At 36.0% G+C, this 24,409-nt stretch overlaps 1 long non-coding RNA gene across 1 annotated transcript in view; it reads left to right on the top strand.

Annotated features, from left to right (window-relative positions):
• Window positions 1-24,071, top strand: part of LOC123583491 — a 131,329-nt gene extending 107,258 nt beyond the window's left edge. The window contains exon 3 of the long non-coding RNA XR_006704900.1: window positions 23,764-24,071. This is a non-coding gene — a long non-coding RNA (uncharacterized LOC123583491). The remainder of the gene's footprint in view (window positions 1-23,763) is intronic.
• Window positions 24,072-24,409: the final 338 nt, after the last annotated feature.

Genomic DNA, 24,409 nt, shown 5'->3' on the forward strand with positions numbered 1-24,409 from the left:
TCAAAGTCAAAGTAAGGATGAATTAACTCCCGAAGCAATTTCGAAAAGGTGAAATTCAATGATATTGCAGTTGTTGGACCAGGTGTTAAAATGTTATTGGGTGTTAATTTAATTTTCATCCTGTCAACACTCATCTGAACTGTAACAGCTGCTAAACACGGTTCCACAAGAGCAAACCATCCACAGAGAGGAAGCAGATGCCTAATCAATAGGGCCAATAGAAATGTATGGCTCAGCTAAGCAACCTGCACAAGGGGGAATGAATCCCATAGGGCTTTGTCTTACCTGAATGGAAAAGAACTTTAAAGATAGTGAGACTATTTAAACAGTAAGAGCAGAAGACTGAAAGTCCTAGGTTGGCTTCCTATTGACTTTTTTTTTTTAATTCTACATGACCTTGGATTGACAATTCCTTGGTTTCTCAGTTCCCCTGAGGTTTCAGAGGTATTGAGGATGTTGCTTCAAGTCTATCGCTATCTTTCCAGCTATTATTATCTCACAGGCCTTGCACAATTCAGAGTAAAACCAACTGCTTCTTTACAAAAATTAGTAACGTAAAAGAGATAATAATGATGATGTAATAGTAGTTAATAGATTTTCTTCATTGCATCCTAGGTAGATAGGAATAGATGACTTGTACCTGGGGAAGGCATTTTGAATTTGAATCACTTTTTGACTACTATGCTTGCTAACATGGTAGGATATGTAATTTCCCCTATTGAGAATGTTCAAACAGAAGGGTAGATTACTATGTTTTTTGCCAAATGTAATAGTACCTAGAAACTGTGGTTTGACTATATAACCTCTTAAGTTTAATTATGCCATGCATTTGATAATTTTTTTTGTAAGTTAATGTGCTTCATCAAAAATATCACCTTGTTTAGTAATGTATTTCAGACTTGGCAGTAAATCCTCCAGGGATTGTGTGGTTGTATGCCAGCAGTGCTCTAAACTCTCCTACACAGGAGAGTTGTGGCAGCCTGCAGCTTCAATATTATTAGAAGGTTTGGGATTTTTTTTAAGTAAGTGAAAACAATAGGATTTAAAGGAACAGAATGCAAATTTTACATATATATTAAAATGATTCATCTTTCAAACAGTTTGAATATTGAGATAGGCTTTTTTTGGCCCATATGCAAACACTTGGCAATTGTTCTCCTTTTAGGGATCAGCAGGGAAAAGATTCACTATGGCTACTCATCTAATATGTTCTCCTGAAGGAGAAATCTTTCATTTTTCTGAGCTTGTTAAATGTCAAATAAAGCAAAACAGCACAAAACAAAGAAACACCTGTCTTCTACTTAGAATTTCACAGTGCTTGTATTGTTCCTCTTCTTCTGCTTTCTACTTCTATAGGAAGTAAAAGCTTTAAGGAAGTATGCAGTGTGGATTGTTTTATCCTATTTATCCTATTTATCCTATTGGATTGGTGGTGCTGTGACCTTAGTGCAAAAAAAAAAAAAAAAAAAAAAGGTTAGTTTTGAGGAGATAAAATAATTGAAATAATTGTGGCATTTGGGCTGATGAACTGGCCTTCTTAATATTTTGGAGATAAGGTGAGTTATTATTGGGGAGGTTTCAAAAGACCATCAGAGGCACATTGAGAATATTGTATTATGAAATTCTTATCCCAAACATAAATGCAAATAGGCAGATAAAAGGAACTGAGCCAGGCTTGTAATAGAATAATAATTTTGAAATGGCTCTTTGGAGATCATAGTAGGAAAACAAAAGGTAAAAGCAAGAATTATATTTCTTAGCATTTAACTGAAACTGGGGACAGGAGCCATTATTGGTTATGTTTAGTATGACAACATACAAAATGGTTTCCGTTTTGTGTTAGGTATTTGAAAAGCCTGAAATTTGGTGCAGGAATATGGTATTAGAAATTCTTTCTTTCCTTCCTCTCTCTTCTCTTCCTCTCACCTTCCTTTCTCCCTGCCCTTCTCCCTTTTTCCTACATGTAAGAAATGAATGTAGATGGAGTTTTGATGAATAGATTTTGTACAAATTCAGTGATTAAATACATACTTACAGGTTAAATTTGGTTTCTCAGTGTGTTAACATATTATCAGAGTTATTTATATTATAACCTATGTTTTTATGGCTGTAGATGAATTTCATTATATAATTTATATAAAATAGATAATATATTAATGAATGTTATTATTTCCTTACTTTCACTAATTAGGTTATTAAATGAGATCAGCTAAATTCTGAAGCTTTTAACGGAAAATTGATGTAGCTTTTGTGAGCCTTAGAAATCTTATTTCTTTGTTCTATCACTGTGATATATACAGATTCATCATCAAAATTTGATATTTAAGTCAAATTAAAGAGTGTGATCAGCTTTATAAAATTTATGAAAAAAAATTAAACAAAGTTCATAGAGAAATTAATGTTTTACTTTTCTCTAACAACTATAACACTTTCTAAAGAGAAAACTGCTTACAGCTATTCACTCTCTTTTCAATGATTTTAGTACAAAAATGAACAATTTCAGGTGCCACTTTATTTTGACTGTGCTGTCTAGTAACTAGTGTGATTGTTTGATAGAGTAAAGTAAGTGAAAAATGAGACACAAAGGAGAAGATAGAGAAAATGCTAGCAACACATTCTGTGAAAACACCTGTAAGATTTAGACATGTTTTAATTTTAATTGGTTAGTTCATATTTCACTCAAAAATGTAGTGTGAAGATATTAACATACATAACCTTGTTTATTTTCCTGTATATCATTTATATAGGGTTTGGGGTTTATTGTAAATTTTCTGATATAAAATTATGCTAATATGACGTCTACCACTGTTATCATGCAAATAAATACTCATTGCTTTTTTTCTTTGGAACCTCGAAGAGTTTAAATTTACATCACTTAGTAGATGCACTATTATACCCTCAATCTTTAGGTCTGTGCTTGTTTTAGAGTAGCTTATCTTTCTTCTAGAAGAGGATAGATCTCCACTTTTCTAACATCTTCAATGAATTACTTAGTGTTTGTTGTCTTCCTCAGTGTATCTCTATGCTTATCACAATACCTGGTACATGATGTGTTGAATTAAATTGAACAAAATTTCTCAGATACTCCTTTATATTTATTTGAAAGAGCTTATCCGCATTTGCTAGTTGGAGGAAACCAACAAAAAGAGATTAAGATTTGCTCATGATCTCATGATCTCTTGAATCCTAGAATCCTCATTTACTGAGTTTTATTCTAATGCTCTTCTTAAGGTAATACTATAATCCTTAAACCTAAATGTAGCCTATGGCTAATGAAATCTGAACACTAAGACATATATCTAGGCATAGCCTAGAATTAAAAAATGTTGGATCTTGCACTAATCCTGCTACTAATAATTTTGGAAAAGTTACTTATATAAGTATGAATATAAGTTGCAGAAGTTGTTTTCTTGTTTCATAACTCATATAACATTATACTGAAGTCATTTTAAAGTATATATTCAAGGCATTTGCTGTAACATGGTCATTTGAGAATTCTGTACTTTGCTTTTTCTCTAGAGCTCTTAGCATTACTTTACATTTATATATTTTGTGTATGTGTTTTTTTTTTTTCATGCAAAGTGGAAGCTCTGTGAAAGGAGGGACTTTGTTTAGGTTGTTCACTCCTGGACCCCCTTCTTAGATCAGTGCCTGGAGCAGCACTGGTGCCCAGTTAGCACTGGATGTCAGTGAATCAGTGAATCTTACTTGTGGGTGATCAGTAGTGGCTCTACAGCTGAGCCTCAGTCTTGGTGAACTCTATGACTTACCTTAAGTGACCCTACTACTAGCTTTCAGCTATACTTTTTGGCAGTTGTTCTGGCAGTATCTTTGTTTTGGTTTTGGCTTTGATTGCTTCTTCACTTTCATCTTTTGTTCAACGGGATTAACTGGGATTACATTGTGGCTAGATGTTAATGTAGGATCTCTTTCCAACGTTATTGTAAGATTTTAAGGTTGTGGCATTTGTTGTTGCTTATAAGGAATGGATTTTGTAGGGCAGACCAGTCAAGGATGATAACTTGCTAAGGTGCTGTGCTCAAATCCAGAGATCTTCGCTCAGGGGGGCTTGTGTAGGCCATCTACTGGTGAGATTTATCTCAGCGGTGGGTAACTGAAATGATACAGTTATACCATACATCTAATAAAATAATAGCATAATGCATTAACTAATCTCAGAGAAAGATCAACTATTTTGTGGAATAGAAGCACCCAATATAGATGAGATAGCTCATTCTGGGCAGTAATTGTTACTCATTATTGTAATCTCATTTTGACTTTAAATTACAAGCCTAAGTATCTTACCCTGGATCTTTTGATAGAATAGCCCTTGGGTTTCCTAAAAATTAAGACTTCTTTCCATGTACAGGTATTGAAGATTTACTTTACTAGGTTCACCAAATGACTAAAGAATCAATTTGTATGTTTTAAAATATAGGAAGTATCACGAGAATAATGTAACTATGGCATGTTTCTAAGAAATGATTTGGGAATATATATTATTGGACAAAATATCTTCACAGTACGTGACTGTTCTCTAAATTTTGGCCCACAGCAGTAGAATCTGTGTCCGTTTGTAAATGCGAGGAAGAAGTAAAATATAATTTGCTGCTTTGCTATAGTAATAATAAGTTCCTAGAGGGACATCACGCTAAAAATAATTTATTGAAACTGCCCTTGATTTCTAAAGACATTTCTGAGTTGCATTTAGAACATAGCCATTGATTACAAAGTGTGATTTGAGAAGGCAAAAGAGGCCAATTTTCCTGCAAACAAATTAAGAGATGCATATTGACTGCAGGGAAGTATGTCATCACTGAGAAATCGAAAGCAATGGGACTTTAGGAAATCAATCAGCAGTCTAGTAAAATTAGAATTTTTTCTCATACTTAGCTGCTGGAACCCTATGTGGGATGTTCATATTTTTAGCACATATGAAATTTTTGCTTTTATAGTAAACCCAGCTCAATAAAGTGAATAGAGGAACAGGTCAAGGTTCTGACTTGTTCACATTGCATGTTGTCAGAACCCTAAAAAACCCTAGAAGTTCCCTGAAATCCTACATATCGTACATTATTCTACAATAAATTTTGTCCCAGTGACCCATATTTCTAAACATTCTAGTTTGGGTGCCCTTTGGGAAGATGTGACTCTAATCTGAGACCAATAACCAGCTTCCACAAAATTTTAACATTTTGGGCAATGAGAAAAAAAAACAGTATTTTTTCAGTACACTAACACTACATGCTAGTCAGTTCTACATGGAGCTGTATGCTGTAAGTTTTCAAGTTTATTTTTGTACCTGAAATAATGATAGGAAAATATTTTTAAATATAAAAATTAAAATAATACTATTAGTCGGATCTCAAGCATGTAATGATTCCTTTGAGCATAGGCAGTTTCTCTTTGAGGTACTAAATATCTTTGTTTATTTAAGATAATAAAACAGAGTTTATAATGAAAAAGTACACAATATGCCTCAAATTTCGTATCTTCAATATGATGACATACACTTGTTATAGAAACGCTTTTAAAAAGTATTTTTAGGGAGTTAAAACATATCCCCTCAAAAATCAAGTTAGGATGTATTAGGTGATTGATAAAATGAGGGGCAACTAGGTGGCTCTGTCGGTTAAGCAACCGACTTTGGCTCAGGTCATGATCTCACAGTTCATGAGTTCAAGCCCCGCATGGGGTTCTGTGCTGACAGATCAGCCTGGAGCCTGCTTCAGATCTCTCTCTCTCTCTCTCTCTCTCTCTCTCTCTCTCTGCCCTTTCCCCACTTGTGCTTTGTCTCTCTTTCTCTCAAAAATAAACATTAAAAAAAAATTAAATGAGACTGATACGGGTATAGTAGGTTAGCTTTAAAATACTTGGATTAAATTCTACTTAAGTTTCATTAAGTACTATGTGCAAAGCCCTGTGCTAGCTGGGTATCAAGAGTATCAAAATGCATTTGATGCAGTTTTTATTCTGAAGAAAGTTATACTCTAATAGTGTGATCAGTTAACACAGTATAGTCTTGGAAATAAGTAGTTGCACAAATCTGCATGCATTTCTTAATAGAAAATGCCCATTTTCCTTCTATAAGTAATCTGGGACAATAAAAGTAAAGATATTTTTAAATGTTTTCCTTATTTTCCTTATTTAAGTTGTTCCTTATTGTAGAAGATATAATTAGGGAAATTGAAAATAATAACACAAATTGTATATTTTATAATTACAAAAACAATATATGCCAAGAGTAGAAAATTCAGATAGCATGGATTAGCTCAAAGAAGAAAATAAAAATGATTTGTGTTTCTACCACTTAAGAATGAACACTGCAACATAGAGGTAAGCCCTGTTGGCTGCTATTCACAAAATATATTTTCAATATTTTCTTCACTTTTGTTTCAGAGTTATACAATAAACATATGCTGCAGCCATCCTTCCCTGCCTGAAACCTTAGTTAGTAATAACGGGTATGAAAGTAAATAAATGTGTGTATATGTAATGCCTATATATATGTATATATAATGTATACATTATATATATATGTGTACATATATATTATATATGTGTGTGTATATATATAATGTGTCTATAATTAAACGTTCTGGTAAGCAGTAGATAAAAACTATGATTATTCCCTTGAAGAAACTAAATGGTATCAGACTGAAGAAGGAAGCATGAACTTAAAAATACCTGGGAAGGGCCAGTTACAAATGTTGGGGATTGCTCAAAGACTGTTCCTCAAACCAGATAGTGAGTAGTCCTCTCTATTCCCATCCTGAGAGACTTATCTGCCTCCATCGGGGAGCACTGAGGGTTTGGCTCAGTCTTTTTTGTAACTATAATTATTCATAACTATTACATATCTCCAGAATATTTTTGAAATAAAAATCATCATTATAATATGCATACCATTTTGTAACTTACCTGACAATGTGTTTATTGTAAAAAAAAAATATAATGCCTAAAAAATCATAGTCATCAGTTGAAGCATCATTAATTTAAATATTTAAATAATTGCATTTTTTCACTATTTAAAACAAGGCTGCATTGAACATCCTTATAGAGATACCATCAATTTATTTCCCTTTTATCAGTATATCCTTTAATAAATTTTAGTGGCGTTGTATAAGATTAACAAAAATAATATTGAGAATTTTTATTAGGTTTGTTTTAAACCTAGAAATTACTGGGGCACCTGACTGGTTCAGTCATTTGAGCATCTGACTCTTGATTTCGGCTCAGGTCATGATCTCAAGGTTGGTGAATCTGAGCCCTTCATCAGGCTCTGCGCTGACAGTGTGGAGCCTACTTAGGATTCTCTCTCTTCCTCTCTCTCTCTGCTCCCTGCTCGTGCTCTGTCTCTCCCTCTCAAAATAAATAAATAAACTTAAAAAATATAGAAATTACTTTGTCGAAAAATATTAAACTTTTACAGTATTTAAAAGGTGAAAGATACATATGACTTGAAGAGAAATCAGACTATATATAAATCTTTACAGGATTTAAACTTAGTATTCGTGTGCAGTGATCTCTCTTTTTTTTTTCAAGTGTTTATATTATTTAGTACTTTTGCGTTTTTCTTCATTTTAATCCTAGATGTTTTGGACAAAGTTTATGTATAAGTATTTTCATATCTTCAATGTTATGTTTTTTTTCTATTTCTTAAGATAGATACATAGAACAGTTCCTGACTTTCACATATTTGTTTTTTTTGCTTTTTTCTATTTTTTTTCAACATATGAAATTTATTGTCAAATTGGTTTCCATACAACACCCAGTGCTCATCCCAACAGGTGCCCTCCTCAATACCCATCACCCACACTCCCCTCCCTCCCACCCCCCCATCACCCTCAGTTTCTTCTCAGTTTTTAAGAGTCTCTTATGCTTTGGCTCTCTCCCACTCTAACCTCTTTTTTTTTTCTTCTCCTCCCCCAGCACATATTTATTTTTAAACTATCTTCCTCAATTCTCTAATTAATTTAAATGATTTTTATTTAGCTATATTAATTATAATTCTTCACATACCCTCAGAGCATCTTCTGACAGCCAGGTTTTGTTTTGTTTTGTTTTGTTTTTCCCCAACACGCATCCTGACTCAAGCTGTATACATTTGCAATATCTGATTTTTAACCACACACTCTTCATCCTATTGACCCAGAGTGAAAATTGATACTCTTGTCTGAAGGACTGTTCCCTTGAGTATATTTAAACCAGACCAATCTCTGTGTTTAATCTGGGTTCATCAGGAACCATTAGCCTTGATTGGTTTGTTTTTCTCCCCCTCCATCTCAGGACTTGATTCTATTGAGTTAACAACTCTTCTCCCCAGAGAATAGCTACCACAGCCTGTTTCAACTAATTCCAATCTCTCGCTTATAGAAATTGAACTGGTCTTTTTTTTTCCTTTTTAGTTTTATTTGAAGAACTGCCGTAATGAATTCTGTATTTGTTCAATTCTTTGAAGCTCTGTGAGGACAAAACAGTTACTCACATCTCTATCATGTTAGTATGCTCTTTATCACACTTTCTGATCATCATCATTGTTGAATTATGCAGGCCCGTTGAAAAGAATAAGCATTATTTATTGAAGACTCATATGTTGATATCCAATAAATCTCGTCAATCATGATTTGAATAACTTGGGATTTATGGTTTTTCAGAAGAGAACTAGTTAGATGTTTATTTTTGTAAAATATTGGAGGAATAGATTAGTAAGAATTTTAGTCATGTAAATAAGATGTGGAAAGGTTATTACTAAGAACAGATATTTCTTTTAAAATATTGTAGCATAACACATTACTCAGGAAATAGGGTAATCTATTGAATTATCAAATTTCCTAGGGGGCAGATTACATCTATGGGCCCCATCGTAGCTCTTTAATAAGAGTGTTTTAATTAAGTTGTGCTGCTAATATGTGCAATCCATCCCTGAGTACAGTAAGACTCTCATTAAGATTTTGCTACTATAATTCTGAGGTAGAAAAACCATTGTATTATCATTCAAAACGTAGTTCTAGCTCTCCTTTTGAATTTTTGTGACTTATGACCCCAAGTAAATAATGTACCTCTTCTGAGTCTAATTGCTTTTTATTTAAATGAAAAAAAAAAAAAACACCGTGCATACCTCACAGAGTTACTTTGAGAGTTAAATGAGCTTGAGTCTGAAAGCCATCTTAAAAATCATAAATCAACAAAATCCTAACTACTCATTACTATGTACTAGATTACTTTTCTTATAAATTCACAAGATGATTTTGTCTTCAATTTGTGAATTCTGTATGGTGAGGAGCACAATGGCTTGTGCTAGCTTGTCTAAATAGTAATTTGTATGAAACAGCTTTGATAATTAGCTTGGCTACACTATTCTTGAATAATTCTCAGTTTCACTTAAAATATTTGAATGAGTGAGTAAATACCACTGGTATCTTGGAAAAATAATAAGATTCCTCATTTAAGCTCTCAATTCTTTAAATTAAACTCATCACTTGTATTTAAGAGTAAATTCTGATAAGCCCACATTTACTCTTGTACTGTTACAGACGGGTTTTAAACTAGTGATGCTATTTTTTCCATAAAAAAGAGAGAAAGCTCTACATAAAGCAAACTCAAAATACTTTCTTATTAGAAATTTTATAGACAAGTAACATAAAATCTAATACTTTCTTATTAAGCTGTCATTAAATGATTAAGTTCAGAAAACTAACTTATTGTTGAACACTATGAAAAAAATAATGTATTAAATATAAAATCTCTTTTTGTATACCGAAGAACTTTTCTTTTTCTAGATAGCTGCTATACAAGAAACACTCCTTGCTTAGGGGAGCACAGTCTCAAGAGAATAGCAGAACAAAAGCAAAAACCTAACATTCTTGCCTTTTATATTTTAAAGGATACTATCCAGGTGTAAGGCAACAAAATTAGAGGAAAAGTACATGACCACACAGAAGGAGTTTGTTTGTCCTCCACTCCCATCCCAGAACTCTCTCCAGACTAGAGAAAGATCCTTATACCTGAAAAAAGGAGTTTAGTGATCAAGATGCTGTATGACTTTCTTACTCCTTCCTGCTTCACTTGTGATTCTAAACTGATGGGGAGAAAGTAGAACAAATTTAGGGATTTGCAATTAGGTAAAAATCTGTGCTTCCAAGGTTCTATGTGCCTTCTCAGTAGAAGAGAATAGAATGAAATGGCTAAATGGGCTCTCCATGCATCAAGATTTATAGTCTAGGCAGATAGTTTTTCTAAATGATGTTGTCATAGGTTTGTGAGTCAGAAAAGCTGGAGGACATTTGTAGCAACTTATGTGGCATAGATCATATAATGAGACCACATGAGAACTGGACACCTTAGATGATACCATTATGAGGATTTTAATTCCAGAAACTAGATTAGAGAATATACCTCATTGGATATTACTATAGGCAATGGATGGATGACAAGACGCCACATCTCCCATTCTGTCTCCCACCAAAATGACCTTGGTGTCTATATACAATATCAGGAAGAAAAGGAAAGGTAGGAGGAATCCTTGAGTCTGCTTTGAATTGGCAAAATGAGGGGCGCCTGGGTGGCGCAGTCGGTTAAGCGTCCGACTTCAGCCAGGTCACGATCTCGCGGTCCGTGAGTTTGAGCCCCGCGTCGGGCTCTGGGCTGATGGCTCAGAGCCTGGAGCCTGTTTCTGATTCTGTGTCTCCCTCTCTCTCTGCCCCTCCCCCGTTCATGCTCTGTCTCTCTCTGTCCCAAAAATAAATAAACGTTGAAAAAAAAAATTTGAATTGGCAAAATGATGTTTCTTTTTTGTCCAGGTTAGAATGGGTTTAAAATTGAAATTAGGTTGAGTTCTAGAAAACAAAGAAAATTACTGTTTTGTACAATTGAGTTTGAAAATACTGTACTTATTACCCTAGTCTTACTATTCTAGTGACTGAGTTCTCTTCCTAACATAGAATTCACCATAGTAGTGCATTTTTATGTATATAAAACACAACACAGAAAGATAAAGAAACTGGAGACTGGCATCCTTAACAAGTTTTCTCCTTCTTTTCCTTTGACATATGCTAAGTTTATCTGCAAGGGAGGGGTCTCAATTCTTTCTAGTGTCATGTTTGGATGCCAGGAATAGCAGTTTATTTTCCTCTCTGCCTTTTTATCCACTTGAAAATGATTTGAAGAAAGTTCTCACTCTATCACAGATGGGTAGAAAGAAACTTTGTTCTTTATTAAAATCCTTCCTAGGTAATTATTTTTTATTATAAAATATTTTTTTTTTAATTTTTTTTTTTTTTCAACGTTTATTTATTTTTGGGACAGAGAGAGACAGAGCATGAACGGGGGAGGGGCAGAGAGAGAGGGAGACACAGAATCGGAAACAGGCTCCAGGCTCTGAGCCATCAGCCCAGAGCGTGACGCGGGGCTCGAACTCACGGACCGCGAGATCGTGACCTGGCTGAAGTCGGACGCTTAACCGACTGCGCCACCCAGGCGCCCCTATTATAAAATATTTTTTAACCAATGGTGGCTCCTAAATTTCTCTCAAGGAGCTTAGGGAGGCAATCTGCCTGGAAGATGGGGGAGTGGATGCATTTACAAAGACACATCATATATTATTTGGATAGAGATAATGGAAAAATTCTTACTCATCATCACTCACTCAATGGCTCCTGCAGATGACAAAACATTTCATTATTAGCTCTCCTGTGTGTTGCCTTCTGCTATTGCTTGTATATTTTATTTAATTGCTAATATATTCTGTTTCAAATTTGGTCAAGGATTAGGTAGAGAGCATGATCCTCAGTGGTTTTAGGCTGACCAAACAAAACTGTCCCCAGAAAGTTCTTGGATATTTTAGAGCTCAGTTTATGTCTAGAAGCTTCAAAAATACAAACAAAAACTGGAACCTTTGATATCTCATTTTTATTTCAAGCTGTCTTAAATTATGTCACATGAGGCATTCTAGATCTAGCTTTCATTGTTCTTCAGTATACTACAGATTCCCTAATCCAACTCTCAGACTTAATTCTTCACTTAAATAGGACATGAACATATCAATGTATTTAATCTTAAAATTGTTAGATAGCATTCTCCTGCTTCTGTGGTGATTGTTTGATCTAACCCTGAAACTTAGGCAGAAATATATTGTAGAACATAGAAACTATATGGCTTAATAAAATTGATTTAATTATTCAGTAAAAATACTGAGTATTTTGGTCCAAGTAGTAGAAAGTTCACCAGCCTGTTCATTTAGCAAATACCTATTTAGCAGTGAAAAAGGCACTTGTTCTAAACATAAGGGTGTAGTGATTAAAAACACCAGTTTTTCTCTTCTTCTCCCAAATATCTTAGTAGAGTGAACAGATGACAAGTAATAGGGTAATAAAAAAAAATTACCAAATTAGTGAGTACTATGAAAGCAACAACAAGAACAACAGGGTTTTCTTTTCTTTTCTTTTCTTTCCTTCCTTCCTTCCTTCCTTCCTTCCTTCCTTCCTTCCTTCCTTCCTTTCTCTTTCTTTTTTAATGTTTACTTTTGAGAGAGAGAGAGAGAGTGTGAGCAGGGAGGGGCAGAGAGAGGGAGGGAGACCCACAGAATCCGAAGCAGGCTCCAGGCTCTGAGCTGTTAGTACAGAGCCTGATGCAGGGATCGAACCCACGAACTGTGAGATCATGACCTGAGCTGACGTCGGACGCTTTAATTGACTGAGCCACCCAGAAACCCCAACAACAGGTTTTCTAATGAGTGCCTGGTTGGTTATTTTGCAGTTATCTTTGGGAAATGTTCTTCTGATAAGTTAGTATTTAAGCTGAGTTCTAAATAACAAGAAGAATATAACTATGTGAAGACTGTTCGGGAGAATTTGGGAGGCAAAAGGAAAGTTATGTGAATAGAAAATCCAGAGTATCAAAAGCCTATTAGATGAAGCTAATAGCAGCATGAGGGGAAATAAGTTACAGGGGTAGATGCAGGCTGATACTATTGGTATCGGGGAAATAATTTTATTCCCATAGTGATAAGATCCTAGGGTAGGTTTTAACAGGAGTATAAAGTGATTTATTTGATAATTTAAATATACTACTCTTTCTGTATTATAATCTCAGTGATGAAATAATATATCTGAAATTTGTTTAAAAAGCATCTGGCTGGGAGCAAATGAGATTCAGATGAAACAACATTAGCCATGAGTTTGATAATTGTTGAAGTTATGTACATGAAATTCATTACACTATTACCTGCACTTTATAAATTTTCATAATACAAATTTTTAAAATATATATAAAAAACACAACTTTCCCCTCAGTGTAATAAGCAATCTACTGACCAGATTTAGGTCTGTAAATACTACCCCTCACTAAAAGAGAGGTAACAGGATAGTCTGAGAGAGAGTAGTGGTCAGAAATGTAGACTGGGTAATGGTACTATCACTGAAATGGGAAAGATAAGTCAGAGGATCATAGCTTGGAGAGGGTACTGGAAATTAGTTCATTTTGGACCTGCTAAGGGTGAGACATTTATTAGACATCCAATTGGAGTTATCAGATAGTTCCAGTGTACATATGAACCATGAGTTCCAAGAGAGCATAGTACCGTAGATGGAATTATTTGTTCACAGGAATTTGTCCTTTTCTTCTTTCTTGCCATCTTTTCCTTTAGGCAGGACATGCTTCTTACTCCATTACTTTGGATTTTGCCACAGGAATGGCTTTGGTCAATACGATATGAACAGACTCGAAAGTTTCTATATCTGAGTAAAAGCTCTAAATGTGATAGCATGTTTTAGTTGCGTCCCTTTTCCCCCGCTCTACAGTGAGAGTGGCATGTTCCAGTGATCCTTTCATCTTCACACCTGGAATCTGAGGTGAGATGAGATGACACTGAGCTGCTCCTAGTCAAGCCCATCAGAGTTGTTAATGCTAGAATAGTGGGCACAAGAAATAAATGTTGTTGAAAGCCATTGAGGTAATTACAGATATATGTTATCTCAGCAAAGTCACCTGATAGAGTCAGGAATGGATATATAAATTTGGAAGTCATTGGCATATTGATTATGTTTACAGCCATGGTATTAGGTGAGATGACCTAAGGGAAATAATGATCTTATGTTGTTTTTGTATTAAGAAATGGGCTCAACAAGACAAGACAACATGAAACAGAACAAACAACCCCATGGACCTAAGTTCTTGGAAACTTACGATGAAAAGGGCATTCATTTTTGTTTCTGTAATGTTTAGGTTAGTATGATTTCAAAAATTTGCAAGTAGATACTTTAAATCAACTTTAAAAATACTTTTAAAAGTATTTTTTTCATGAGGTATATGCAAGGGAAACAAAATGTGAAATGCCTTACTTAAATTACACATCACCACAAGACAGAAACTCCTGATAATTTTTCAAGTTTTCACAATATAGTTGAGATTGAAGAAGGTTATCACTTGAAATGAGTTGATTGCTCTCTGCCTTCAATTAGGTCACTAGCTTTAAAACATAACAAATATGATGCTAGATTATATTGTTTCTTGATATAAATTTCTATCACAAATCGTATTAGGCTTTGCTTTAATTAGATGAAATAAGGCATTTCTAAATTGATGATAAATGTCCTTTAAAGTGCATATGAAATTATGCTGGTGGTAATTTGTTAAATTATTATGGAAATTTCACACTTCCACAATAATATGTTTCATTTGCTTTTGATTTAGGGTAAGTATCCTGTCATAAACTACCCACTCCATCTTCACATCCACTCTGCTCAGCAAATTCATGGACATCTACACACACTTGTATTTTCCCTAATACTCAGGGTCCCAGGCAAAAAGTATAGTCAAGGTGGGTGGTGGGGTTACTAGAAAACTATTCTTAAACCAAACACATCTCTTTTCAGTTTTCATGTTACATTATTTTTCTTTGGGTTTTCAGCTGGGGTTTTAGATTTTATTATTATTCATTAGTATGTCTCTTTAAGGTACTCCTTTTCCTTAATCATTTTTATAACAAATTTGGAGTTCCTTTACTTGCTTATTTCTATGCAGTTTATTAAAGTCCTAGAAATAGTAACAAAATGTGGTCTTATACTTCCATAATCCATCCTATCTAAATTTACTAGTGTTAGGATTTGCCTCAGCCCTTTATTCTCACATAAAAATTTTATCTTGCTTCATTAAGCTAAGGAGGGGTTTTTGGGTGACCTTATGAATTCTATATTTTCAGCTTATTTCACTGGTTAACAACAACAATTATTATAACTACTATTTTTAAGCTCTTACTGTGTTTCAGGTGTCATTGTAAAAACATTAGATGACATATATAATCCTTATACAACCACCCTATGAGGTAGGTTTTGGTAATATTTTCATTCAACAAGTGCAGGAACAGGTTAAATAACTTGCCCAACATTACGCAGCTAGTAAATTATGGAGTCAGGATTAAAACTTCACCCTGTCTAATGCTAAAGCCTTCATGCTTAACTCTGTTTTATATAGTTCCTATTAGAGTAGGTTAACAGCTCTATCACGTAATCTCCAAATCTCAGTAGTTTTTAACAAAGTAAAAAATTTTTTTCGCTCATGTCACAGTTAAATCAGCTAATTGGCATGCAACCTTGCAGGCTCTTGCTATCTAGAGTCTTTGTCCTTCCCTAGAGCCGTAATAGTGATAGTCATTAGTCATGTGGCTATTAAATTTAAATGGATTGGGTGGCTTGGTCGGTTAAGCATCTGACTTCGGCTCAGGTCATGATCTTCGAGGTTTGTGAGTTCCAGGTCCTGCTGTGGTGACAGCTCAGAGCCTGGAGCCTGCTTTGGATTTTGTGTGTCCCTCTCTCTTTGCCCCTCCCCGCTCACAGTTTCTCTCTCTCTCAAAAATAAAAAAAATGTTAAAAATTTTTTAAAATTTGATTAAAATGGATTAAAATGAAAAATTCAACTCCTCAGTAGCAATAGCCACCTTTCAAGTGCTCAGTAACCACATTTGGCTAGTAACTGTTGGGAAGTACAGCTATGAAACATCTCTATCTCACAAAAATTCAGGTGGACATCTTTGTCTACAACCTCTGTCTGGTTCTTCCTCTGGTACCTCTGTTTTAAGCCACATCGCAGTTTGTCAGGGAGATTTTTTGAGACAGGCTGAGGTCTCGTATTTTACTTCATCTCACTTTGCATTGATCAGGATTCAGACAAATGACTGCACCGAAATGTAAGGGAAACTGGAAAATGTGGTTGACCTGTGTATCTAAATGAAAAAGGAAATGGCTGGTGAACCATCAGCCAGATTCTTAGTGTTGCTCTAAATCTCTCTCTTTCCTAAGCATTTGCTGAGTACTTACTGTATACCAGTCTCTAAGCATCTTAACTGCATTTTAGAACCCTCACAAGAAATTGGGGTAATATTAGATGATTGTTCAGATAATTGTCTTTGCCTCTCTCCTTAGTACCTCGAAGGGAGAGATTTTTTTCCACATCTCCTTGATGAAGGACATGCCATATAATTTGCTTTGGCCAATCAAATGTAAGCTGAAGTGGCATTGTCATTGTGTAGAACCTGGGTCTTAAGAAGCAGCACATTTTACTACCTAACCCCTTGGAAGCTTTAGAACTCCACCATGAAGGAAACATCCCTCCTTGTAGCCCCTGTCTATCCAATCCAGGTCCCTGAATGGAGCTGGCTTGGACTTAATCCACAGATGGACTCACCAAGCCAACATGTAAAACTTTGAGTTAGAAAATATCGCTTGTTATTCTATGCCTACATGATTTTGTGGGTTTTGCTATGTAGCAAAAGCTAGTACAAATTTCTGAAGCAGAAGCTATTGGAAAAAAAAAAAAAACAAAAAACAAAAACAGATCTAGAATGGTTAAATGTCCTGTGTCACATGGCTATTGGAAAGCAGAACTGGGATTTACACTAAGTCTCTCTGATTCCAGTATACATATCTTTAACCATTATTCCATGCTACTTCTAAGTAAGCATATTATTTTCAGGTACAAAGAAACATTATTTAGAAAATAGGGCTGTTTATACTTCTGTCAAATATTTCTGTTATTAATAGTTTAATTTTCTCACTCTACCTTTTAAGTTCTCCATATTTGTAAACTTAATTTATATACGTTGTGTTTGTACACATACATGCATGTAACAATGAACAAAATTTTGAGGTTTTCTAAAGAACCTAATTTTTCAGGTGAATTGTTAGACTGATTTCCAGCAAGTTTCTCTTTTTGACAAGTGGTGGTCTCTTGTTACTATTTTTGTTCTTTTTCTTCTTTTTTAAATTTTTTTAAAAATCTTTATTTTTGTGTGTGTGTGTGAGAGAGAGAGAGAGAGAGACAGAGTGAGAGCAGGGGATGAACAGAGAGAGAGGGAGACACATAATCCGAAGCAGGCTCCAGGCTCCAAGCTGTCAGCACAGAGCCTAATGCGGGGCTCAAACCCACGAACCATGAGATCATGACCTGAGCCGAAGTTGGACGCTCAACCGACTGAGCCACCCAGGCTCCCCGACAAGTGGTGACCTTTGGGTAGGTGATCCTAATGGGTAGCATTGTGACAAAGCTGAATGAATATAGTGCAGGAAATCAGGCAAATATTCCTTCAAGTTGGGTTTGAACAATGATCTCAAAGAAGTGGCACCTTTTGGCGAGAGCTCAAGAGATGCTTTTAAGGATGTTCATTTTTCCATTTGTGCAAAGGGGCTTTGTCATTACTTAAGCAGCATATGGCTGTGAAATGAGAGATGAGCTCTTGCTAAGCTGCCAAGAGCACTTGCGGACACTGAAAATATGAAAAATAAATAAATGAGCAAGATGCAAGGAAATCTGCCTGAGAAAGCGTTAGTGTAGTTCTGAATTGTTAGCGTAGTTGAGAAGTGTTGGCTACTGAGCTAGCTATGTGTTTGTTGCAGTTAGGATATGCAAAACATGTTCAAAGAATATAAATGGGGGGCTTAAACACTCTAAAGTTGTTATATTTCCTTTTGTGTATTTTTTTTCTTTTTAGATGTTGTTGCTGTATGTTAGTATTATATGGCTCTGTCATCATTGTAGCCAATATGAATTTAATGAAACGAAAATTGAATATTACTCTAATGTGACTACAGCCTTGTTATTCGAAGTATGGTCCATGAACCAGCAACGTTGGCATCTCCAAGGAAATTTTTAGAAATGTGTGATTACTGTCCTACCCGAAACCAATTGAATCAACAGATTTATTTTAACAAAGCTTCAAGGTTTGATTAAAGATAATTAAAAGCTAAAAGTTATTAAAAGTTATTGTCCAGAAATCTCCAAATTGCAATTCTGTTATTAGGTTCATATTTTCTTTACACAGTAGTCAGGAAAGGAATTATTTACTAAGGTCATATGGAAAATAAGATGAGAAGAAATGCAAAAATTTAGCTCTCTTATCATGTAATACATGCTTGACTACTGGTTAATGACCAGAGCAGTGTTGTTGTTATTGGTGTTGGGGTGTTTAATGGTCAACGTAGGGAAGGAAATGTTGCAATTCCATTATTATTCTTTAGTTTACAATCCTATCCCCAAGTTAACATACATTTTTTCTTAAGTAGTGTTAAGTATATAAATAAGGGAAATATTATACACTTACTTTATTTGACTGCAACCTCTAGCCAAAGCATTAAAATAAATACAATGAATAGCTTTGGAAATTGGAACAAAATGAACACGAATACCAATAACGTGCTAATTGTCTTTCCTTTCTGTTGACTTTAGGAAAATTTGGGCCATAATGTATTTATAAGAATGTGACTTAGTTCTGCTTTTTGATGTCTTAATTACATATCTTTGTAATAAGCCAAAAATATATTTGTTCCAATAATGTTCAATTTAAGATTGATGTGAATTTACAGAAATTATAATAGGGCTCATGTTTGTTGAAATATCTGTAATGAATATTCAGGTGCAAGTGCTTAAGATTGTAGAGATTATGATGAAGTCTTTGAAATATTTTCTTTTGGTGAGGATTTATATAAGACCAGTTGGCATGTCCCTGCTGAAACGTTTTTTCTTTTTTGTTTTTTTTTTTTGTTTTTTTTTTTTTTTTTGAGAGAGAGATTGCGAGCACAAATGAGTTGACCAGCAGAGAGAGAGAAGCAGGGCTTATGTGAAGAAGGGCTTGTGTTTATCGAAGCAGGGCTTGAGCTCACCCCATATGGAACTCAAATTCAGGAACAGTGAATTCGTGACCTGAGCCAAAGTCAGGTGCTTGAGGTACTGAGCCACCCAGGCCACCTGAAATGGCTTTTAATTAATTAAGTTAAGTTATTTATTTTGAGAGAGACAGAGACAGGGCAAACCAGGAAGGGGCAGAGGGGGAGAATCCCAAGCAGGCTCAACACTGTCAGCACAGAGCCCACCACAGGGCCCAAACTCAGGAAACTATGAACGGAAATCAAGAGTCGGATGCTTAACTGACTGAGCCACCCAGACTTATGCTGTTGTCTTTGTTCTCTCATTTGATGGTCAGTATTAGGGATATGTGACTCTTGTTATAAAATGTTTTGTTTGTTGGACAAAGGGAAGCTCTGCTTTGATCCAACATCCAGGCTCTGTGTGGTTCTTCAGCATGGCTTCTCCTGATACATACTTGTTTCTGTGTTTTAGTTTATATGATCACTGACAGTTAAACTAAAGAAGCTATCCCTGTATTGGCACACTGGGAAAGAAAGGAGTGTGATTGACTTATCTTTCCAAAATGAGGATATAGGTGGAAGCTTAGCAACTTTTCAAAAGCTAGTCACTGTTGGATGCCATTTGTCCAAACTTGGAGACTACCTACAATAGTCTTGTTCAAAAGGATCTATTTCCTAGTCTCAGAGGCCACCTTTATTCTTCTTAAGTGCTGTCATTTTAGTGCCTCCTGATGCCATAATTTCAAGGATATCAGGAAAGCCCCTTTGTTTTCAAGGGGCTTTTCTACTGCTTACTAATAGAAGTTTTTTTTTTTCTTTCAGTTATTTGACATTTATGTATTTTAATGAGACATTTTAAATTTTTTTTTTCAACGTTTATTTATTTTTGGGACAGAGAGAGACAGAGCATGAACGGGGGAGGGTCAGAGAGAGAGAGGGAGACACAGAATCGGAAACAGGCTCCAGGCTCTGAGCCATCATGAGCCATCAGCCCAGAGCCTGACGCGGGGCTCGAACTCACGGACCGTGAGATCGTGACCTGGCTGAAGTCGGACGCTTAACCGACTGCGCCACCCAGGCGCCCCTAATGAGACATTTTATATCATTAAGAATGAACCTTAAAAATGATGAGTATAATTCTTAATATTCACATGTGTACCCACTTAAAATATTTAGATTACTACAGATTTTGAAACATTGACCTGTGATCTGGGTAGCAAATGCTAATGTTTTCTTACAAAAAACAATGTGTAGCATAACTTGAGCACTTAATTAGTTGAGTAGGCTAAATGCTAGTAGGAGGTGGAATGATGGGCCCTAAATCCAATAACATCTGTCATTGGAAAGACAAGGGGACATTTGAGACACACAGAGATACAAAGGAGAAATCAATGTGAAAATGGAGGTAGAGGTTAGAATGATATCCAAAAGCCAAGAAATGCCAAAAGTAGCTACTAGCCTCCAGAAACTGGAAGAACAAGGACTCGTCTAGAGTGTTAGGAGGGACTATGACCCGGCAGATGTCTCGATTTTGGACTTCTGGCCTCTGGAACTATGTGAGAATAAATTTATGTTGTTTTCAGCTACCGAATTTGTGGTAATTTGTCAAGCTGATCTTTAGAGACTAATATACTGCTATACTAAATTCCAATACCTAATGACTTAGCATAATGCATGCTCATTGTTTATTTACATCTCCCAGTGTATTGTGTGGGCAGGTGAGAGACTCTGCTTCACGCAGTCATTCACAGACCTATGTTCCTCCCATTGTGTGACTATGCTCTTCTCAAGAAGTAGTTCCTCATATCTCTGCAAAAAGGAAGAAAGAGCATATATAATCACATAAGTGTTTTTTTTTTTTTTTGCCATGTGTGGAAGTGGCACACATCAATTCTACTCACATTTCTTTGCCAGGTTTCAATCATATGATCCCCTCCCCTAGCCCACAAGCCAAAAGGATCTGTGAATAACGTAGCCTTCCCATGTGCTAAGGAAGAAGGAGCATTTGGTGAGCACATAGTGTTTTCTCTTCCAGAGTCAGTCCTTCCAGTATGAAGTATCTGTTGCACTGTTTCTTCTAAATATAGAAAACATTAATGACCTCTCCAATGATGCAGATAACCCAAAGTTAATCCAGTCACTTCCTCCAGTTCAAAGTCTTGAATCTCCAGGTGATGCACTATCTATTCCACTGGGCCAGAATCTATAAATTGAAAAAAAGTGTTTATATGGCTCCCATCTTTCAAAACCCAACAATGACATGATAACATTCTCATATGAGAGGTGAAGAATGGCCACCACAGAATAGACTCTGGAATAAATAAATACTGAAACCTGCTTAGTGAACATTATGAAGGCCATCTCTCCTTAATGAGGTCTTAATTCCATTCTCTGGGAGGAATCTCCTGAACTATCTTCTCCATAGAGATTCCCTGGCTCTGCCCTCTGAGAGGTTGTTTCTTGTTTATTGTCTTCCTTATAGACATCTGAAGTAAGTGTTAGGGAGCATGTTCTTCTTGAGGACTACTAGGTTTGCCGCCTGTGTAGCCTGATGATTGTCATTTATTTTTCCCCCCAAATCCTCCATTGTTTTAGACCAGGCTCATGTTTTACTTTTTTGTCGGTAGAATTCTTTCACACATTTTGTGTCTTTTGACCTATTTGGTTTTTGTCACTTCCATGTGCCAGTATTCACACCTAAAGATCTTCCTTAGATATGTTACTGATGAGTCTGTGTTGTGTGAATGGAGTTCCCAGTTCTTGGATTCCCCAGAAAAAGATTTATGTGAGGATCTACATTTGAATAAGGACAGCCAGAAGGAAAGTAGCAGGTGCCAAGCCGTTTATTAAAGGGCAAGTGCAGTTGCAAGGTGGGAGGGCAGGCAGGTTCTCCAACATGGGACCAGCTCCTAGGTTGTTTGGGGATTGGATATTATTGGGTCTCTCTGGGCAGGAAGGAGAGCTATGACTTACAGTGGGGTGGTCTCCAATAGAGGCCCCTTCCAATCCTTTGGGGAACTCCTCCCACAAATTGGGAGGGGGAATTTTTGACTATACAGGGTTTGTACCTGAATGTCATGGCCTTTCTCCAAGGTGGGGAGGGCTATACCCACAATGTAAATGCATTAGAATGAGTCTAGATGTTATCCTGGAGTAGAGGTAGAAGCGGAGAGCACATGCTCTGCACCTCTCGCTCTTGGTCTGTCAGCCCTAAGGTCTTGGAAGCCCCAAGATCAGGATAATATGCTCTGGTGGCTTCTAATGTGTAACCTATTTGTCACCATCCTTGCCTCCAACTCCTTCTTGTGTCTACGATTCCCCCATTCAAGGACTTGGGACTCTGCCTCAGGGCGTTCCTTCCACTGCACATATCTAGCTTCTGCCTAACAGATATAGCTCACAAATCTGTTTAATTTTCTTTCTTCTTCATCTTCAAGCCTCTGACTCTGCTAATGCCAGCTCTTTTGAGGCTATCAGGCTTCTTAGGAAGGTTGGATTACAAATCTGAATTTGGGCATAAGACTGAGTCACTCTGTGCAAGAATTTTATGAATTCCACCTCTTACTAGTTGGAGTCTGGAAGCATATAGCAAGGCCCCACCTTTCTAAATGTTCATTCTCTTTTATTTTTGCTTGCAAACTTAGCTACTTTTTCTTAGTCCATCTCTTTATTAGAACTATCACCAAACACAGCAGAAACAACTGGCACATACTATTAGTAGTTTTGTTTTCTAACCTCTTTCCCTAGAATAAGTTCAGCTGGCACAGAGTGTGGGCGACAATTTACGAAATGTGTTCCATAGATAATATGGATCTCTAGCACTCAGCCTGTGATACGTGTTTCGTCATCATCTACCATCTGGCCACTAAACCAATTCTATACATTTTATGCTTCTGTTATGGCAATACCCCACTTCAAGTTTTTAGTTTCTGTATTATTTAGAGGAAGATCTCTGCTCTGAAATAAGCAACTTTGAATTCAGTAGCTTATTAATAAGTACTTATGTCACAGTCAGTTCAAGGTACTCCACTTGGTCAGTTAGGGACCTAGGCTCCTTCTGTCTTCAATATAAACCTCCAAAAGACTGCAGGGGAGAATAGGGAGAATGCAGGATCATGCAAGGTGTTTATGGTTGTGTTTGAAAGTGGTATACATCAATTCTACCCAAAATCCACCAACCAGAACTAAGAGATATAAACCCATCCTAAGAACAAGGCAGTTTCAGTATTATATCTTCCTGTATTGCCACGAAAATGAAGTGTTTTGGGAAACACATAACATTACTTCAAATTTAGGCTTCCATCTAATCTTTTTTCTCTTTAGCTCAGTAGTCAAAGGTGGTTCCAAGTCAGGGGATAGGAGCTGGGAAAGGGTCATGATCCATTCCTTCAGCTATTCAGGGACCAGGCTGCCAGCAGATTTATCAGCTTCCAGGTCACTCTGAGCTTTATATGCAGCCAATAGATTGAAACGGAAGTGAGGAGAAGGCATACCTGTTTTTCAAATATCTAGGCCAAGAAGTAATACACATTGCTTCCATCCATTTTCTATCATTTAGAACTGGTCCCATTTAGATAAAGGAGGGGTCTGGAAACGAAGTTCTGGGATGACAATCTGTTTTTTTTAGCAATGATGCTATGCTAGAAATTGAAGAAGGAGAATTTGGAAGATAGACTGTCATGAAGGGCCAAAGTGTCTGTAAGTAAGAGAAGTTTCAAGACAGGAGAACAAAGTAAGGCCAAAGACTTACTCACTTTATATTTTTGTTTAGAATTTGTCTTATGTGATTGATTCTTACAAAGGTAATATATTTGAATCATTATTTTAAATATGTGATTGCCTGAGTTTATGACACATTATTATCTTAAAGGATTTGTTTAATTCACTAATTTTTTTTTATCTCACTGCCTCATTCTTGGGTGAATGGGGGTCTTGCCTTATCAGTTAGTCATGGGAGTGACTTTCCCTTTTGGTTATCTGGGTGTAAGTGTGCATGGCTATAGTGTGACCATTCTAGGCCACACAATGAATCATTTTTTTTCCTTTGCACTTCTGTTTTTATTTTTTTATTTTATTTTTTTTTTCTTTTTTTTTTTTTTTTTTTTTTTTTTAATTTTTTTTTTCAACGTTTATTTATTTTTGGGACAGAGAGAGACAGAGCATGAACGGGGGAGGGGCAGAGAGAGAGGGAGACACAGAATCGGAAACAGGCTCCAGGCTCTGAGCCATCAGCCCAGAGCCTGACGCGGGGCTCGAACTCACGGACCGCGAGA

This window comes from Leopardus geoffroyi, chromosome B3 (genome assembly GCF_018350155.1).
Source record: "Leopardus geoffroyi isolate Oge1 chromosome B3, O.geoffroyi_Oge1_pat1.0, whole genome shotgun sequence".
Classification (NCBI taxonomy): domain Eukaryota; kingdom Metazoa; phylum Chordata; class Mammalia; order Carnivora; family Felidae; genus Leopardus; species Leopardus geoffroyi.